At 60.7% G+C, this 19,590-nt stretch overlaps 1 protein-coding gene across 6 annotated transcripts in view; it reads left to right on the forward strand.

The window, feature by feature from the left end:
* Positions 1-5,586, forward strand: part of LOC138846302 (UPF0449 protein C19orf25 homolog) — a 251,330-nt gene extending 245,744 nt beyond the window's left edge. For all 6 annotated transcript variants that reach the window (XR_011383761.1, XR_011383760.1, XR_011383763.1 and 3 more), the window contains one exon: positions 1,038-5,586. The gene's annotated coding sequence lies outside the window, so the exon portion shown is untranslated. The remainder of the gene's footprint in view (positions 1-1,037) is intronic.
* The last annotated feature ends 14,004 nt before the right edge of the window (positions 5,587-19,590 follow it).

Here is a 19,590-nt window from a genome sequence, read left to right on the forward strand (position 1 = left end):
CTGGGCCAGAATCAGAGGGGGTTCACAGAGGTGATGAGGCATGCAGGCAGCCTTGACTCCACACTAGAATCCTGGTAACTGGGGAGCAGTGGCCCCCAATCAGGCCACTAGCTGGCTTCCTCCTAGCACCCTCGCAAGGGGCACCCTACCTGCGTTTCACATTTTACAGATAAGGCCCAAAGAGGTGAGGCCACTGGTGCACGGGTCTGTCTGGCTCCAAAGGGGAGGATGCGCCAGGCCACCTGCTGGGAAGGCATGGGCGGTGGGGAGGGGTCAGGTGCGAGGAAGTGGGCCCCTGGGCAGGGGTCAGCCTGGGGAGGGTAGAGATCCCAGCACGCATGACCAAGTACACAAATATTTGCCAATTCAGGAAGGACGCAGCTGCGAGAGCCATCTGCCCCAGTCTGACTCGGGGACCCCACGAGGAGAAGATCTCAGTCCTGCGGTCCCCCGCAGGGTCTGTTGTGGTCTCTCAAGGGGCCGCACGCAGTAATGACTCTTCTGCTAATGGGGGAACCTGTGGCGTGAGGTGCAGTGAAAGCAGCAGCAGCCCTTCTGCAAACAAACACGGAGGCTGCAGGCAGACCGCTGGGTCTCACTGTAGTTCTGGCAAGCCTGGAAGGTGCAATTCTGTGTTGTCATGGAGACGGAGTCTGCCAGGAGCTGCCGATGAGGGTCTTGGGCAGCAGGCAGGAGAGCAGTCTCTGGCCTACACCTGGCCAGCAGGACCTTATTCTGCTGCAGAACACTCAGCGGCTCTCCAGTGCCCCTGAGGGTCAAGGCCTGGCCGTAGGCCCGCAGGCAAGCCCAGCAGGCCCATCCCCAGGCTCCCCACGGTGTCTCTCACAGACTGTGTTGTCTGTCTCGCACCCAGCAGGTGCTCCGTGTGCATTTGTGGAGTGAAAGAGTACATGGATGAAACAGTTCCCTAAATGAGGCTACTCAAACTTTAGTCATTTGCAAACCAGCCACAAGAGTTTTTGCAAAAATCTGTGCCTACATCTATTTTTATTTACTTAAATATTTTCCTTTTTTAGATTAAATAAGTGTATCTCAGAAGGAAACTTTGCATCATCGTGGAACTGGAAGACCAGTACAACTTGCCAGAAATAGGTCTCCAGGGACGTGAACACAAGGGCACACGGCTCGCTCACGGAGCGCCACCCAGGGACTCGGCACTGGCAGAGCAAGGGCACAGGGAGCTGCTCCACTCCGTGCCAGGCCTCCTCGCTGCCCCGGCTGGGAATGCCGCTCCGCAGGGCCCACCACCCTAGCTCACAGGGGCGCGTGCAAGTTCTCCCTAAGCTTCTAACCCAAGCCCACAGCGGCCTCCGGTTCAAAACGCAACACTCCTGCATGTTAGGGAGCTCCCAGAATCCCCAGCACAGTTTGCTGTTTGAGACCACATGCCAGGTGCAGTCACGGGCTCCCCGTCCCTCGAGACGGGCGCACAGATGCTCAACAGCCGTGGGGGGCTGGGGAGACCACCTGACCGTCAGAAGGGCCCCTTGGGAACTGGCCTCACACCCCAGCCGGCTTTTGAATGTAGGAAAAGAAATTGAGAGCAACAAAGAGAGAGCGGAATCGACTTCCGATCAGGACTGTAAGGGCAAAGGCGACAATTATGAGCAGGGTTACCTAGGAAACACGAAGGAGGCAAACGGGGATTTGTACTCCCCGTAGAAGTAATTTGCAATCCAACACTGGCTTACTGAGGACATCACTGAACTCACACAGGTCTCAATGAACAAAACGGAACTCCCTGGTTTAAATAACTGACACCACGCTCAGGCGTAGCTGGACCCAGGGTCTCAGCCTGCTGCCCGGCTCTCCTTTCCCTCGGGGTTATTTCAGGTGGGGCCGGCTCTGGGCATGGCAGAGGCCCTGGGGGCCTGGCTGAGACCCAGCCCCTGTTGGACAAGAGCTTTAGCAAAAGTCCCAACTGGAGGTCTGCTGTTGAGGCATTCGTCCGTCCTGTGTGCCCTCACTGAAGCCAGGGTGCGGGCTCTGCTTGCCCTAGGTCACATGTCCCCTCTCCCACACGTGAAAGTACAGGTGCCGTGGCCTGAAGCAGCTGAAGCCAGGGTCAGGCAGCAAACACATCCCTTGCTGCTGCCCGGAGCTGCACGCCACCCCTCCACACACACAAATGGGGTTCACGCGGCACTTCCTCCAGGAAGCCTTCTCAGCCTGTCCCCCACTGGCCTGTGTGTGTGCTCCTGGCACAGGGAGCTTGTGGGCGTGTCTGGGAAAGCCTGTCCCCTGCTGGCCCCCATTCACCTTGTGGTCTGTGGCCCAGGACAGTGCCTGGCTCACAGCTCACAGGACTTTGTGCCCTGCTGCCGGGTGGACACCATGCTTGTGGGAGGCAGCATGGAGAGAGAGAAGCTGGTGTGGCCACCGGCAACCAGTGTTTTGCAGGACCCCAGAACAGATGCAAGGGGATGGGGTGCGCCACAGTCAGCAAGTGGCAGCCCTGCAGACAGAGAGATGAGGGGAGAGGCCAGGGCTGGAGAGAAGGCAGCAGGGCCCCAAGTGCAGGGGCCTTTGCAAAACAGGGCAGGCAGCCAGCACGTGGCAACGGTGGGGGGGAGGGGTCCTTGAAGGCTGGGCTGGGGTTGGCTGTGGGGGAGGCTGCTGGGGCAGTCCTCAGATTTCCAGATCGGGTGGGGTCTGCAGGTGCACTGTGGTGCAGTAGATTAAGCTGCTGCCTGTGAAGCCTACATCCCATATGAGTGCTGGTTCCAGTCCCGGCTGCTCCACTTTCAATCCAGCTCCCTACTAATGTGCCTGGGAAAGCAGTGGAGGACGGCCCAAGTGCTTGGGTCCCTGGGAGACCCGTATGAAGCTCCTGGCTCAACAGACCTGGCATTGCGGCCATCTGGGGAGTGAGCCTGCGGCACGCAGTGGGGTGTTTGGAGAAGGAGAGGGGGTGTCTCGTGCCGGACATGGCTTAGACTCTCTCTCAGGGACCCCTGGGGAGAATGTGTTCATGAGGCAGGGGGAAAGGCATCCTCCAGTTATAAAACAAAGAGGGGGACTGGGTCCCACAGGCGTCCTAGGAGCTGGCTCCAGCTCTCTGTGTAGAACTCTGGGAAGCATTGAGCCAGTGGCCATCGGTTGGAGCCTCTCCCAGGCGGAGGCAGGGCGGGAGGAGAACTTGCCCTCTGAGGTGTGAGTCCCTGCGGGAGGGGTAGAGGGAGGGCCCCTCCCCAGAGCAGCGGGGCAAAATGACTGAGCCTCCCTGGTCTCAAATAAATCATCAGGCACACAGCAAACAAAGGGAGCGCTCTGTCTCCAGCCAAGTGCTGGCCCCGTGGCCAGTCCTCGGAGGACAGACAGTGAGTCCCAGGGAGAGGCGCAGCCTGCTTGTCCAGCATGGCTGCGTCTGAGTGGAGGGCTTCCCCGGGAGCCACACAGGGAGGCAAATCAGGGCCTCCTCTCGCCAGGACCACAGGTTTGCCGAGAAGTGGGTCCCCGGGAACTTGGGTGAGGGTGGGAGGGTAAAGGGTGAAGACAAGGCAAGTCGCGTTCATCTGAGCTAAACGAGCCACCTGATGGCCTGGCTATCCCATGCACCCCGGGGTTCACACGCCTGGCAGCCCCAGAACGGCGATGCTGTGTGTTTGCGCATGGCCCAGCACGCAGCAGGAACTCAACAGATGAAACCGGTGCATGCACAGACCTACCTGCCATTTCTCCCTGTCTGCTTGAGCCAGGAGGGCCGCAGGCCAGGGCCTCTGTGTCCCTGGCTGGGGCTGAGTGAGCTCTGGCTGGGGGTTTGCTTTGAGACAGGCACTGGCATTTCTTGGTTAGGTGACCTTGGGGATACGTTCTCATTCCGGCTCACGGGGAATGGAGCAGTGAAATCCCCCACGGTGCCCGGCTCCTCATCCCTGCTGCTCTGGCTCCCACTTCAGAAGGCGGAGGACAGAGAGAGACCAGGAAGTGACTTGCCCAAGGGCACATAGCCGGCAGGAGGCTGGGCCAGGATCTGCCCCTGTGCTGTGATGCGCACGCTTGCAGGCCTCAGGGCCTTGCTTCTCCTTTGTGAAGTGAGGAGGTGGGTTTGGGGAACCACCGAGGATGGGGTTTAGGGTTGACAGTGAGGCCCCGTGGGTTTGCCTTGCACGCAAGCCTTTGCCGGCACGAGATGTGCAGGAGCCACATCAAGTCAAGCACCAGTGTCCGGCGGCTTCTTGCCTGTGCCACAAAGATGCCGTTCCTCTTGCTTATAGGGGACACAGGCACAGCGCCAGCCCCACCACTGCAGCCTTGCCGGCAGCCTCTGCCCTCTCTGTGCCGGCAGGCAGGTGGGAGCCCAGGCCGGCCCCTGCGGGCTGGCCCCAGGTGAGCCTCCTTTCCACTGATGCCAGCCCCAGCCCTGCCATTGCCTGGCTCTCCAAACAGGCACTGACACATGAGTGTCGGCAGGCCTGTCGCGCTGAGTCAGAGCTGGGCCTTCACTTCAGCCCTGCAGAGCTGCCCGCTGGAGAGCGGGAGGCAGGGCGCAGACGCTGCTGCTCTGGAAACAACCTTGAACTGACTCCAGGTGCAGGCTGCAGCCCCTGCCCCACCCCAGCTGAGATGCACGGCTCTGTGGTGTGGCGTGTGCCTTGTGCCCACTCCCTGCATGGGTCAGGCACACATGGAGGTCGGGCACACATGGAGGTCAGGCACACCTTTCTGCAGACGGCACCATTCTAGAAGGAAGAGGGACAGGGAGAGCAGATGTGGACCACAAAATCAGACCTCCCGGGAGATGCGGCTCAGGGTGCTTTGGGGCCCTGGAGCACCTTCCTCCATCCCATAATCCCCCGCACACCTGCAGAGCAGAGCCTGTGGCTGGGGAAGGCAGCAACTGAGGTGGGAGCTGTCTGGCACAGGCTCAGATGTGAACACAAGCGCACGGTGCTTACGGGCAGTCATTAACACCCAGCAGTGTCAGTCCTAGGACAGCAGCAGGAAGGCCGGTGGCCATCAGCCTGGCGGGTTGCGGGGGAGCGCCTCACGGAAGTCATTGCGCTGAGCATTGACAGGCCCCTGGGAGGCAGCTGGTGTGATGATCCTAGATGGGAGAGAGCTGAGGAGGAGGAGGGCAGTCCCAGAACTTGCTGCTCGAACCCAAGCCCATCCACACCTGGGCTTCGCTCTCTGCCGCTGCACAGCCCCCAATGACCTGACGGCCCCATTGAGGGAGCCGCAGGGTCTACAAAGCACGCCCCCTTCCACTACCACCACAAGGGAGCACTGCCGGCTCCCCGGGGAGCTGAGTGGGACAGGGGGGCAGGGAGATGCACTTGTCCCCAGCTGCTGGACTCAGTTTGGACAGAGGCATCCAGCAGGTCCCATGTTGTCTATGACCTGAGCACCCCGCCACCTTGTCCTAACTTTGGGGTGTCTCCCGGCCGGTTGCCTGTGTCTCGATGTTTGGGAAGCCATGGAGGCAGCCTGAGGAAGCCATCAGCTTGTGTACCGTGATCTGACGTGACACGAAAGCTGCATCCGATTCCATGCAAGCTGCCTGTGGCAAATGACCTTCTATTTTTACATTTCTCGCAAATTGGAAATTTCAAGGAGGCCAGATCTTGCAGAGCGATTGGCTGTGGCATTCCATGAACTGGGGATGGGCAGCTCAGTGGAACACACACTGCGGTAGGGTGTTTGGGTGCAGGTGAGGCTGGCTGGGCCCCTGGCATGCAAGCCAGGCCAGGCAGTGTGAGAGTCAGTGGCTGCCCGGGACAGTGGCCTGCAGCCCTGCCCACTTGTTGGCTCCCTGGTATCTGCTGATCAGTGTCTCCTGCCAGCTCTTGAGTTAGCTGAGCTCTGGCCAGAGGGACGGTAAAGGTCAGAGATGCCCTGAGAGGCATGGGCATCAGGTTGCTTCGGCAGCCTTGTTGTTGGGTCAGGTGGTTCTGTGTGGGTAGGGGCAGCTCCGCAATGAGGTGAGTGCAGACATTTGCCATGAGGGCTGCTGTGAGCTGCGCTGGACAGCACCAGACAGCTGGCCAGGAAAGTGCTCTTACGGCTGCTAGGTTTCAGGGCCAGAGAAGCCAGCAGGTGCCCGTGAGGTACCGGAGAATGATCCATAGGTCAGAATGACGTTGACCCACAGGAGGCCCCTGCAGTAGCCCCATGGTAAACCTAAGATGATTGTATCGCTGCTACCCATGTTCTCCCCAGCACTGGACAGGCAGCCGAGGTTCAGAGTCCCGAACTCTCGTTTCTGTCTTCCAGTCTCCCAGTCCAGGGGTGGTTACTTCTGAAGCCCAGACCTGAGTTCACCACGTGGTCCCGGGAGTCAGAGCAGCCCACATCTGGCGAGAGGCAGAGACTGGGTCTGTAGGACAGCCCAGGGAGGCACGGCTGTGAACTTTGGGAGCCAAGGGTCCTGTGTCTCCTTGTTCTCCCGTAGCTGAGTTCCAACCAGGGAGTCCTTGGCCATGCCCAGTGTTGGAGCTGAGCATGACGGTTCAGCCAGGGGCCCATTCAGTCTCGGTTTCACCACCTCTGAGAAACACCTGAGTTGAGAGTAGCTCGCCTGGGATCAGAAGACAAAGCCCCACGGAGCGTTTTTCCTCCCTGGGTGGAGAGGAAGGGGTGGCGGGGCTCAGACAGAACACACGTTCATCCATGTGAGATTGGATGAAAACGAGCAGCAGGGTGGCCGTGAGCTGGCATAGAAGGCCCCGGAGCCTTGGCACCCAGGAGGGCATGAGGAAGGGTTCTGTGGACACGTGCAGGGAGAGGTGGCCCAGCCAGCTGGGGGGGTGGACGGAAACCCCCAGGCCACAACCCACTCCCCTGCCTCTGGAGAGTTGCTATGCTGAAGACGGACATACCCCACAAGTTCTGGAAGCTTCCCTGAAGGACACAGGAGAGCAGGAGACCTGAGGCGCCTCCCAGGCCTGGTCCCTGTGCCAAGGCCTTGGGCTTCACCCCACCCACTCTGAGGCTGGTGCTAGGGTGCACCTAGGCCAGAGGAGGTCACAGGCCCAGAGCAGCAGGGTCGCTCACCCCAGGTTTGGGCCAGGTCTTCCCCATGCCAGCCCCCGTGTGCTCCATCCCCCTTGTCTCTTTTTGTGCCTCTGAGGAGAGAAGGGGGTCTTTCCTCCGTGTCTGCTGTTTCCAGTGGTACGGAAAAGGGCTGAGGCTGGGCAAAAGCACAACGCAAAAGCCTCAAAGCCAGAAGCCCCCAGCGTCCCAGGCAGCCCCCCTGGGCTGCAGCCTGAGCTCCCTGGGAGACCTTGGCCACGGGAACCCCCAGCATGGCCATTCCTGGAGCTGGAGGTCAGAGACTCACCTATGATTTACAGAAACAAGCGGGCTCAGGGCCGGAGAAGCAGGAGCCATTCTGTGGAGATGGGGTTCAAGTGCACGGCAGGCTGCCTCGAGGGGACATGGAATGGTCCAGCCCATGCCGCCCCTGAGCTGAGCACTTGGCAAGCAGTGTCCCAGACCCTCAACAAGGAAGCTGAGGCTGAGGCAGCTCTGGGTGCTGCCCGAGGCTCTATCGTTGGCTCCTTCAGCCGTGCAGAGCTGGGCCCAGACCCGGGTCTGTGGGACCCCTGTGCCTGGGCTCCCAGCTTTGAGAAGGAGGTGGGAAATCACTCCCTGGCCGCCTTCTCTGGGCTTTGCTTTCTCCGTCCCCAAAGCCAAGGATTTGGACTGTGGAGCGGGACCCGGGCCAACCCCAACCAGGCGCCAGCCCTCCAGGTGGGGAGGGGGGTTGCATGCCCGCTTCCTCTGCTCCTCATCCAGCTCCCCAAGAATAACCTCCCCAAGAGCAATGATTAGGGGGCAGGGGGGTAAAGAGCCTTTTCTCCAAACGGCAGTGAACATACGCAGCGCTGACACAGCAGGTGCAGCGCTGTTCGTTATGCCACGGGGACTAACAGAGACGGCGGCCCCGTGCCTCTGGGCTGGCAGCAGTGTGCTCAGAAGCGGTGCCAGGGGTCCAGACGAGAGCACAGCTGTCCCCTCCCCAACCTGGGAGGCAGACAGGAGCCACACAGCCAAGGGCCCCTCCCCAGCTCTGAGCCAAGCGGCTCTTTGGACAGGGCTCTGTGGCAGCTGTTCTGGGGGCTTTTCTGGGCAGTCTGGATGGGACACCTCCGGGGCCAGGCATGGGCAGCAACTGGACACAGTAAACCTACTGTGTGCCGGGCTCTGCTGTGGGCATAAGCTCAGCGTCAAAGCCACAAACCCATCACAGCCCCCACAGCTGTGTTTTCTGGAGTCTAGTGTGCCTGGCTTGGAGTGGGGCACATGGCTGGGTCACCACGGATAACGCCCTTGCCTTCTGTGAGCCTCAGTTTGCACATCTGTGAAATGGGGGTACTGAGGGCTGTGATGCTGCAGGCAAAGCACGCCTCCTCGCCACCCCGGGGCTCAGAGCTGGAGATGGCACAGACCCCGTGGAGGCCACACAGCAGGGGTGAGCGTGGCAACCCGCATCAGCCTCGTGTGCGTCCTGGGAGTTAAAGTCTCGCTCAGACCCCCGACTCACTTCTATCAGCTCTGACTCCATCCCTGTCTCGCTGGACCCAGGAAGCCGTTTGTTTGGGTTTTCATAGGCTAGAGAAAGTCAGAACCCCCCCCTTTCAGACACCTCCATGACCCACATGGATAAACTGAGGCCTCCAGAGGCTCCCCAGGTCCTGCAGGTGCTAGGACCCAGAGCATCTCACCCCTGGCCCTCAGCAGCCCGGCTCCATGGCTGAGAAATTATTAAATAGAGTTGGTGGAAGGACTCTGGTTGCCATGACAACAGAGCCTGTGTCCTTGGAGATAATGGCATTGCACAGGTGGGGCGATGCACCGTGAATGCTGATGCGGGAGCCGCTGGCACGCAGAGGGGACTGTGTCCTGAGGGGCAGGCCAGGGGCCCGTGGCATGGGCAGCCCGTGGGACGCTTGCCTTGTCTGGTCGCAGGGCCCGGGCTCCCCCTGCAGCAGGGAAGGCCTGAAAGGAGGCTGGACCCGTGCAGCGGGGCTGGCACTGGGAGCACCCGAATTCTGGAAAGACTTGGGGAGCAGTGACGAGGCCAGCCAGCCAGAAGGGGACACAGCATGGCCTGGTGGCCCAGACCGTCCACTCCAGAGCCCAAGGCATGGCCCTACCCACCTACCCCCTCTCTGTCACTGTCTGCCCGGGCCCTCGTCCTTTGCATCTGCACAGTGGGGTTGATACCAGCACCTGCCCCATAGGCCCTGTCACAGCCATCACTCAGGGGCAGTGGATCTTGTTGCTAACCAAGGAGGGGGACTAGAAGCACCACTCATGGCCACAAGTGGGCTTGTGATGGGCACAGCTGGACGAGTGCGGGAAGCTAGAAGATGGACAAGAAAATGCAGGCCCCTGTGACGGGCGGGTCTCAGTGCGCGTGTATAGTCCCTGCAAACCCCCAACAGCTGCGCACAGCAGCAGGGTTTTCTCTTTCCTAGCTGCAAACCCTCCCTTGTGGAAGACAGCGTTGCACTCAGGCCCTTCCTGTGCCAGACCTGCCCAGCTGGCCCACTGTGGGCAGTGCCCTTGGCAGGGACTGGACTGGGTTAACACCCAGAGAAACCCCAAAGTGAATCATTTGCATGCTGGCCGGGGAGGCAGCTGGCTGTGGACCCCTTGCCCCATTTTAGAAGCAGAAGGAGGGTGCAGGACTCAGTGCTGGGAGTCGGGGGCCTGGTGGTTGAGACGCAAGCAACCATTTCTGTGTGCTGGCCCACCCCACAGCCAGTCCAGGGTCCCCTGGGCAGCAGCCATTCCTGAGGCTGAGGACAGGTCGGCAGCAAAGAGGAGCCTCCCTCCTGGGACAATGCTGTCCCCGCTGTCCCCCTGGGCAGGACAGGGGTCAGGGAGGCTCCGCGTGGACACGTGCAGGCAGCTGACATTTCACTGGGGTTTGAAGGAACACACATGTGCCCTGGGGGTTGCGTGTCATGAGTGATGGCTCTAAGAATCTGAGCCGATCAATGTCTCCCGAGGACTCCACCGTCGCCTGTCTTGATGGAGCTGTCTTGATGGAGCTGGCATTCTGCCCACACTTTTCCCCACCTCTGTCTGAGAAGCAGTGATGCTAGCTGTGGGGAACCGCAGGCTGGCCACCTGTGGGAACTTCCTCACTTTGCTGTTTGCGTGGCCTGTTGTAACAACTTGTGCAAAACAAGTTAAGGAAGTGCTGGCTGCTGAGAAAAACAAGTCAAGGAAGTGCTAACCACAGGATGTCCTGAAGACACACAAACAACCCCGATGGAGCAAGATGAACTTTCGTCCTGAGGCACTATGTGCCCTTCAACTTGATTGGACTGTGCCTGCATGGACTGCATGTGAACAGACTTGCCATTGGCTGGGAGCATCCTGCTAGGGGAACCTAGGGTATGTAATGGGGATAGTATTGTGCAGGGGAAAAAGGGCTTGGCTTTTTTTCTTTCACCTTGCATCTGGATGAATAAAGTTCCATGAGAACCGAGTAAGCAGCGATCGTGTCTTTACTATGCTGGACTCTCGCGGGCGAGCGGCCGGCAGCTAGCACCGGTCAGGCGGTCTTTGCCGTGGCCCAGCTGCTGCTGCACCCAGCACGCACGTTCTTCCACTTCGTCCTCACAGCTCTCAAGGTAGATTGTGATCATCTCTTTCCGGCAGAGCTGGGATTCGAACCCAGGTCTCCTGGTCTGCAGGCCCTGCCCTCCCCTGCCATTGTCAGGGTTCCTGAGGACCCTGACATGCCGCTGAGCAGGAGGCGTGCCCAGGTTTGCTCGTCCGGCGCGGGACTTCGAATTTTCTCAGCAGAAGTCTGGTTTTGCTTCTTACTACCTAGGATTTTTCACTCTGTAAGGGGGGGGGCTCTCACCCTGTAGAATTCTCCTGTAAGGGGGGCTCTCACCCTGTAGAATTCTCAAAAGCTCAGTGAATGAAGCGAGAACAGCTGCGCTGGCAGAAGTGAGCACTCATTTGAGTCTTTTAGAAATAAAAGCAGCCGCGAGACCACCGGGGGCCCACAGTGGGAGAGGAGCCGTTGGGAACACAGGCAGCACTTGCTCAGGCCTCTGTCATGCGGATCCGGGCCTGCGAGCGTGTGCTTTATCCATGCCTGTTTCCTTTTCTGTGCCATGGGGGTGGCACGAGAGTTAGATGCCATCGTTCGCGTTATGCCCTTCGCAGATCTGTTGTGATCATGGCTCCCTCTGCCTGCAGTGGACCAGAGCTCCTGCTCTGCTCCTGCTTCCCTGGCCAAGGTGGAAGGGAGCTCTCGCTTCCCCTGCCCCGTCTCTGCCGGCCCAAGGAAGGTGCAGCCCGGTACCCACCTGAACCCCTGCCTGGCTGCCCCCTCAGCTTTCCCGACTCAGCCTCAGCTCGCCGCTTCTCCCCCTGCACCCAGCCTGGGACCTGGCTCCCCGGAGGTTCTCGGCCACCGCTGGGTGCCTCAGATTGGAAATGGCCTTGAGAAAATGAGGCATGCAGCGGGGTGCTGCTGGGAATTAGGGGCCAGAAGAGACACTCACGAGGTCCTGGGGTGTGAGCGAGTCACGTGGGATGAGATGAGATTGAGGGAAGAAGCCAACACAGGCTCCGGAGCCAGCCCCACCACTCTGCCTGCACAAGGAAGGGAACCCAGGCACAGGGCGGGCAGGGGGCTGGCTTGAGATCACGCAGTGCATGTAGTGCGGTGCTGGGAGCCAAACTTGTGCCTTCACCACTCAGGTCAGCCCCCAAAACACATCCCCGGGGCTGTGCCCAGCTGCCACAAGGCACGAGTGGCAGCTGCATTGGAGGAGAGCTGGGTCTCCAAGCGGAGAGAGCTGCCCCTTGGGGACCCCATTGGAGCCGCCAGCCCTACAGGCCCCGTGAGGGCTGCTCAGCTGGGATCACGGGCTCTCTGCTGGCTCCCAGGACACTGTGTGGCCGCAGCTGGGGAGCTGCAGTGGCCCTAGTGGGGCGACCACTAAAGCCCCGTGCAGCAGCCTCTCAGGGGTTGGGGTGGGGTTTCTTGGAGGAGCTGTGTCTGGGGAGGGGCAGCTCCCGGACACCTTGAATGTGGGGCTTGTTTTTCTGTGGGCACCTGCCAGAGACAGCAGCTAAGGGCAGGCACACAGGAACCCGGCTGCCCTGGTTCAAGCTGTGGTGCCCCCGGGTGGGAGCCTTTTGCAAAGTCACTTTAGTTCTCTGTGCCTCGGCTTACCTTTCAGTACAATAAGAGAAGGCGTGGGGATCCACCACGTGTGTAGCGTGGCCCTGGCGTGTTGCAAGCGTGGCCGGCTCAACTCCTCCCTGCATTGCGAGCTCGTCTAGTTCGTTCTACTCCCCCTCCTTTGCCCGTGAAAAGCTGGGCCGCTTTTCCTCCATGTGTGCGGCTGCGGGAGAGCTGGGGCCTGGACTCCCGGAGCCACCGCAGCTGCAGTGGACACTGCTCTCAGTGCCCGTTGGGCTCAGGGTGGGGCTGCTCCGTGGCCTGCTCCCTCCGCCACCATGGTCCAGGACGTGCCCTAGACAACCACATGGCAGCTCCCAGGGAAGCCCTGGAGCTGGGATTTTCTGTTTCCTCCTCTGGCTCAGGGCAGGGAGGCCAGGCAGGTTGCTCCCCTACCCCCGGTGTCCTGCAGGCAAGGTCAACAAGGTCATGGGGTCAGCAGTCAAAGGGCACAAGCCGCCCGTTGTGTGCCCGTGTGACCTTGGGAAGGGCGTATGACCTCTCTTGACCAACGATTGTTATTGCTTCCGTATTTTTAGCACTTGCTGTGCTGGGCACCGTCCGGGCCTCACACAATGTGGGGTGCTTCCTGGTGGCCCCAGTTTCTGACCAGGACCCAGAAAGAGAGTACAGAATTCACTCAAAAGGCCTTGGGGTGCTGTTCAGAGGGGCACCCCGTAACTGCAGGGGCGGAGAAGTGAGCTCCTCTCGGCTCTGTGGCGGCAGCTGGGGGCTTTCGCCAGTCTGCTGGTGGTGAGAGTGTGGTGGGAAGAGATGGCAGTCAGGAAGGGTCATGCCTCTCCTGCTGTGCGACACTGGGCCCACCTGCAGCCCACTGCAGACTCGTCTTCTCTGTAGACGCCTGCATGCAGACAGGTGCACTGGTGAGGTGTGGAACAATCTGGACTGGGAGAGAGGTTGCCTGGGCCCTGTTATGCAAGGGCTGAGGGTCCAATAATGGGGGACTGCAGCCAGACCCCAGCTATCATGACTGTCAGCTGAAGTCTGCACCCCAGCCCAGACCCGGCCAGCTTCTGAGCCTTCTTGAAACACTAGGCCCAGGAGACCCTCACCAGCTGCTCCTTCTCATCAGAGAAGCGCCTCTTCCAGGGAGCCCTCCCTGACCTCCAGGGCAGAGCACAGCAAGAGCCGCCCACAGCACCTGTTGTCCTCCAGCCATGCCAGGCCAGCCGCACACTCGCTGCACCTGTGGCTCCTCTGTGCCTCGCATTGCCCAGCGCTCCTCCGTGGCAGGTGCATGTGCGGCCCCTCTCCCCTTCCACAGCAGCCGAGCTGTGTGGATGCTTCCTGGGGATCAGGCCTCTTCTCCATGCACTCCCTGGCTTCAGCTTCTCACGGGAGTCCATGCAGCAGGAGGGTCCACATGTGCAGACAAGAACACAGAGACTCAGACAAGCTATTGACCACCCGATTCGCGAGATCGGAACCATGCCCCATGACATAATCCAGGTCACCCCCAGATCACGGCTTCAGAAGCCGTCCCATGCACCTGGATCACCGGAACCTGCTAGAATCCATGGCCACCGCTGCAGGTGTGACATGGGGCCCAGGGCTCTGCCCTCCTGGCAGGCTCCCCCATGATGCCAAGGCCCTCCCTTGCTGCCCTGTCTGCTAGGTCCAGGCTGGCGGGTGAGGGAAGTAGCCCTTGCTTTACAGACATGGAACGAGGCCTGGGCGGTCCCACACCTGTGAAGTGCCTGGCACACAGTAGGCGCTCAATAGATGCTAGCTCTTCTCCCTCAATAGGAGCTGGCGTGACGCCCAGTACACAACAGAGGCTCGGGAAAGCCTGGCCCAATTGAGAGAGCCGAGCTTTCTTCCCCAGCACAGAGAACAAGCCGCGCTATGTTCCTCTTCATAAAGGAGCCAAACCCAATATTAATTTTTTCTTGAACCTCAGTGTTGCAAAGAGAAAGGAGAGTGAGTTGCACACTTGCCTCTTCCATTTCTGCAGGGAGAACCTGGAGCGGAACAAAGCCCGAGTGAGCGCCATGTCCTGGGAGGGAGCCCCCGACCCCGTGCCCAGGCCTCTGGTTCTCCCGCCTCCCTCTCCCACGAGCCAGATCTGCTGCATGCCCAGCCTGGCTGGAGACAATGGCGGCCCTGAGACTGCGCCCTGGCCTGTCAGCCCTGCCGAGGTCCACACCCCACGCAGCCGCCTGCCCCCCGATGCAGTGGCACAGAGGGAGATGGTCCAGGGCGCCGTCTGCACATCCCCGCCCCTGGCCTGTCCTCTAGCCCGGGGCTGGCCTCTGACAGCCCAGTCTCCAGGGAGGCCCATGGGCCACAGCCCCAGAGCAGATCCCGGGAGCTGCCCTTCCCCACTCTGCCCCCAATCACAGCCGCATCATCTCTGCCTTGCCCCCTTGCCGTGTGCAGCCTCCCCGTCAGCTCAGCCCTGCTGCTTGAACCCTCCTCCCCCAGCCCTTTTGGAATAAAATCTGAACTTGCTGTGGCTCCCGAGGCCCTGCATTACCAGGTCCCTGCCCACAACCTCCAGCTGGCTCCATTCCCCCTCGTGCTGGCCTGCTGCCACCTTGGCCTCTCAGATACACGGACCCAATCCTGCCCCAGGGCCTTTGCCCCTCCTCTCCATGCTCCCAGAGATGCTGTATCCCAGATACAGCCCCAAATTCCAGCTGAATTTTTTTTCTTTCCAACCAAGAAAGCAAGCCCACGGGCCAGTTCTGACCCATTTTGCTGCTTCTGATCTAGGGCTCCGGTCTCCACATGTTTTCTTTCTCTTGCAAAGCACGGACTCCCTCAGGGACTGACAGAGGGACTTCTTCCTACTTCACTGGGCCCCTTTTGGCATGGGGATTGGTCCCAGTGCAGGATGGGTGTCGTCTGGGAGTGGGGGTGCACCTGCCTGCCTCCGTCTTTCTCCTGAGCTCCACCTTCCCAGAGGCCCATGATGGAGTCTCTTTCTGGAAGCTGGATCTGGTCACGTGATCACCCCTGCCACGCACCTGCAGCTGGGCCCTAAGTCCTCACCCCAGTGCGAAAGGCCCTTTTCTGCGTCGGCTCTTGCATTTGTCCCGACCTGGGTGCTTTTTCCATTTGCACAAACCTGACGAACACCTGTTCAACCTTCAAACCCCAGGGCAAGTGGCCCCTCACCTGGGCTCCTCCAAGCTGCCTCATTCCTTCTCATCTTCAGAGCCTGTGCACCACAGTGCAGTGGATCAGCTACAGCAGAAGTGGTTCCCCAGATGATGACCTGGCCGGGGGAAGGCCCTCACCTCTCCACCTCTCGTGTCCTGTGCCTGTCCCAGCTCCGTGCACAGAGCAGGCCCCCAGCAAGCACTAGCTGACTCACAGCCTGCCAGCACCTGGCGTGTGCCCCCCATGTCCTCGCTGCATGATGAGCGAGTGGCAGAGGCCAGAGGACTGATCTCACCTCCTAGGGTCCTTTGGAGGAATTCAGTTCATGGGGCCCACTCAACGCCCAGAGGGCCATGTGGCCGGACTCTTGGCCTGCAGGATGTTGTCGCCTCATGAGATGGGGCCGGAAGCTGCTGGGAGGAGGCCACGCCTCTTCCTCCCACCTGCTCCACCAGCAGGTAAAGGAGAGTCTCAGGCCGGCGCTCCCCGTGCGTGGCCGCATCCTTGGATACTATCCCCAAAAGCCATGGGCCCTGGGCTGCGTCTCAAGAAAGGCAGGAATGACTGGGATGGCGGGGCCCTGCCGCGAGCTTGCCCACACCTGCTCCCTGTGTGTCCTTTCCACCAGGGAGGGAGGGGCAGGGGAGACGCCCACGCCACGAATTCGGGGTCCCAGGTGTGCGCCTGAGTGCCACTGCCTGGGAGCTCTCTGGGTTGGGCACCCAGTCCCCGGCTTGCCAGGTTCCTCGCATGGACGAGCTGGTTGGGGTGTTTTTCCCTGCTCTGCTTCGTTATAGAATCACTTTTCTGCGACTGACCAAGCATGCAGATGTGCCGCTCCCAGCCCCCGTCTGGCCCGGGGTGGCGGGCGAGGCTGCTGCAAGTTTGTAGAAAGAGGCCGGGCTCCCATTCCCACTGGGCTTCTGAAGATACTCAAAGGTGCTGAGGACCTGAATGGAATGTGCTCCGAAAAAGACTGTCACCGTAGTCATCGTCACTGCTGGGGCCCGGAGCCAGGGTGAGCGCTGTGGCTGCCTGTACGGGGGCCGCATGACACCTGCTTGGCCTCAGCACTTCTGATCCTCAGCACAGCCCCAGGTGGGAGCTGCTTGTATCTCCCCCACTTCACAGAGAGGTAAAGTCAGCCAGCCAGCACTCGTGGAGGGCAGACACAGCCAAGGGCCTTCTGACGCAGCATGGGACAAGTCCAGGACCCCACGGGAGAACCAGTTGCATCCTCAGCCTCTACTTCCTGTAGCTTCCCTGGGTGCGTTCCACGCCTTCTGCAAGGCTCGCTGCACTGGGGCGGTGGGACTCCTCACAGGGAAGCCGCAGGCCTGCACTGGACCCGGCTACGCGCTCCTGTGCTTGGGCCTTGCATGCCCAGGAAGTCCCTGTTCACTGTCTTCCTGGGAGGAGCACCTGCTGGGGGTGAGGCAGAGAGCTGTGGTGGCACCAGGAGCCCCCACGCCGGAGTAAGATGGGGAGGGGAGTTTGGGGCTGCAGAAGCCATGTGCCATGGACTGGCTTTCTGGTGACGGACGGATTTCCAGGCTCATGGTCATGGAGGCTGGGATGGCCAGGAAGGGGGGTGCTCCCCGTGTCTGACGGGGGTCTTCTTGCTGTGCCATAACGTGGCAGAGGTGGAAGGCATGGTGAGAGCAAGGGAGCAAGAATGACTGATAACCAGCCCACTCCCAAGATAACCAACCTACTCCAGAGATAACCAACCCACTCCAGAGATAACCAGCCCACTCCCGAGATAACCAATGCACTCCCAAGGTAACCAGCCCAGTCCTGATAACCAACTCACCCCCAGGATAACCAACCTACTCCAGAGATAACCAACCCACTCCCAAGATAACCAGCCCATTCCTGGAATAGCCAACCCAGCCCCTGGATAGCCAGCCCACTTCTGGGACAGCTAACCAAGCCCTGGGATAACCAATTCTGTCTCGAGGAAACATATCCAGTCTTTGAGGTAACCAGTCCACTCTGAGATAACCGAACCACTCCTGAGGGCAGAATTCTCATAGCCTGATCACCTCTCAACCCTGCTGCACCAGGAATTAAGCTTTCAGGGGCTGAACTGAACTTTGGGGGCCACTTCCGGCTCAGGGAGCCCCCTGTCCACCTGCTGGCTCTGGGTGCTTCCTCCTCGCACACTGAGCCTGCTACCTTGGGATGAGATGGGCAGAGGAGGCTGCCTTGGAGTCTCCAAGTAGCTCCGAGATTCGCCCACTTCCTCAGTCCCAGGCCAGATTCCCCGGGAAGAAGTTTGATTGGCTAGCCTGGGTCAGGTGATCAGCCATGGCCCGAGGTGATTGGATCATTCTGAACACATGACAGCTGGAGCTGCACCCCCCCCCGCCGGATCATGGAGTGTTAAGGACTTGGTAGCTGAACCCCCAAAGGGATGCACTTCAGCCTCCGCCCCTTTCCGGAGTCTGCTCCCCAGCCCCCCAGTGTCCCCCAGGATTCCCCGGTGGGCCATGGCGCCTTCCACTTCCTGCCGTGCTGGAGCTGGGCAGCGGCCTCTCACTCTGAGCTCTGAGGCTCCTGCGCGCCCGCGTGGGCATCTGGACGGGCATCCAGGAGCCGCCTGTGGGCCGTGCAGGAGCTCAGACCCCTGGGGGCCGTCCTCGGGGCCGAGGAGCGGGACTGGCGTTCCAGGCTGGGCTGTGCGAAGGCGGTCCGGCTCCGCTGGAGCTCCGGGAGTGGACAGTGGTGTTTGGTAACAGGGGCTGCACGCGAGGGCGCTGCGGGCACAGTGGCCTGGCGGAGGCTACGGGGAGGCGGGCGGGGCAGGGCCCGCCCTGCGCTTTGCTGTGGCTCAGTTCCTACCTCTGCGAAGCCCAGGGCCAGTGCAGCCCCCACTCCTGCCAGTTGGTGCTGAGGGTCCCCTACGTCTGTTTTGCGTTGCTGTATCCATGGAAAGCCCCTCTGCAGAAGTTAGGGAAATAGAAACCGACCACAAAGGAGGGCACCGAAGCCACTCAAGCTGACCCCTGACCCCTGCTGACGGCACAGGCTGCTGGGTTCTTCTTCTTGCTTTGGTTTTTAAATGGGCAAATTTGCAGGGAGAGGGCCGACGCGGGGTCATTCAGAAGCAACTGTTCTGAAACCTGTTTTTCTCCACAAAGCAAGGTGCTCTTGCCTGCGTGCCCACGCCTTGGCTGCGGAGTGGAGAGAACGCAGCTGCGGTGGTGTTGGGCCCGGAGGCTGCAGCCCCACTCTGCTGGGTTCCTGTGTCTTCTGATAAAATCACGGAGCCTCACCTCTCAGCGCCCCCGTGGCCCTCCCTTCCACGGCTGTCCCTGGGCCACCGGCCCCTCCCCAGCATGTTCCCACACCTGAGGGCCGGCTCCATGCTGCATGGACTCGCTGCGGTCACCCTGGCTGGGGACGCTTTGCCAGCCATGTGCACAGCCCAGACACCAGCAGCTTCCTGCCGCCCTGTCACCCTCCATCCCCCAGCCCCGCCTGCCCGCTCGCCGGCCCCCTCCCCTGCCTTGCAGACTGTCACCCAGGAGCTGTGTCCAGAGCCCTGTGAGAACTGACCCATCACAGAAAATCATCAGGTGAGTCCAGCTGTGGGGAGGAACGCACACCCACAGCTCCACAGAGGATCACCCCATTTCACAGATGGGGAAGTAGAGGCTCTGAGCCATCCGCAGAGCCCTTAGCTGAGTAGGTTGGGGCATGCAGCTGGCAAAAGGCAGCCTAGAGGCTGAAACTCAGGACTGCTCAGCGTGCAGTTTTACACACTGTCCCCTGGAAGTAAAGAGGCGGAAGGATGCAGGCTGCCTGTGGTGAGTCTCAGGGTGGCCGTGGCCAGCAGTGGTCGTACACGTGTGGAGAGCCTGGGCTGGAGCTAGGGCCGGGCTGCCAGCCCCAGCCCCTGCAGGCGTTGGGGGAGTAGATGGGAGGGCTGTGTCTGCCTTTCTGCTAAACAGAGTGAAAAGCGCCGGCGCCGCAGCTCACTAGGCTAATCCTCCGCCTTGCGGCGCAGGTACACCGGGTTCTAGTCCCAGTCGGGGCGCCGGATTCTGTCCCGGTTGCCCCTCTTCCAGGCTAGCTCTCTGCTGTGGCCAGGGAGTGCAGTGGAGGATGGCCCAAGTGCTTGGGCCCTGCACCCCATGGGAGACCAGGATAAGTACCTGGCTCCTGCCATTGGATCAGCGCGGTGCGCCAGCCGCAGCGTGCTGGCCGCGGCGGCCATTGGAGGGTGAACCAACAGCAAAAGGAAGACCTTTCTAACTGTCTCTCTCTCTCTC

Source organism: Oryctolagus cuniculus, chromosome 17 (assembly GCF_964237555.1).
Source record: "Oryctolagus cuniculus chromosome 17, mOryCun1.1, whole genome shotgun sequence".
NCBI lineage: Eukaryota > Metazoa > Chordata > Mammalia > Lagomorpha > Leporidae > Oryctolagus > Oryctolagus cuniculus.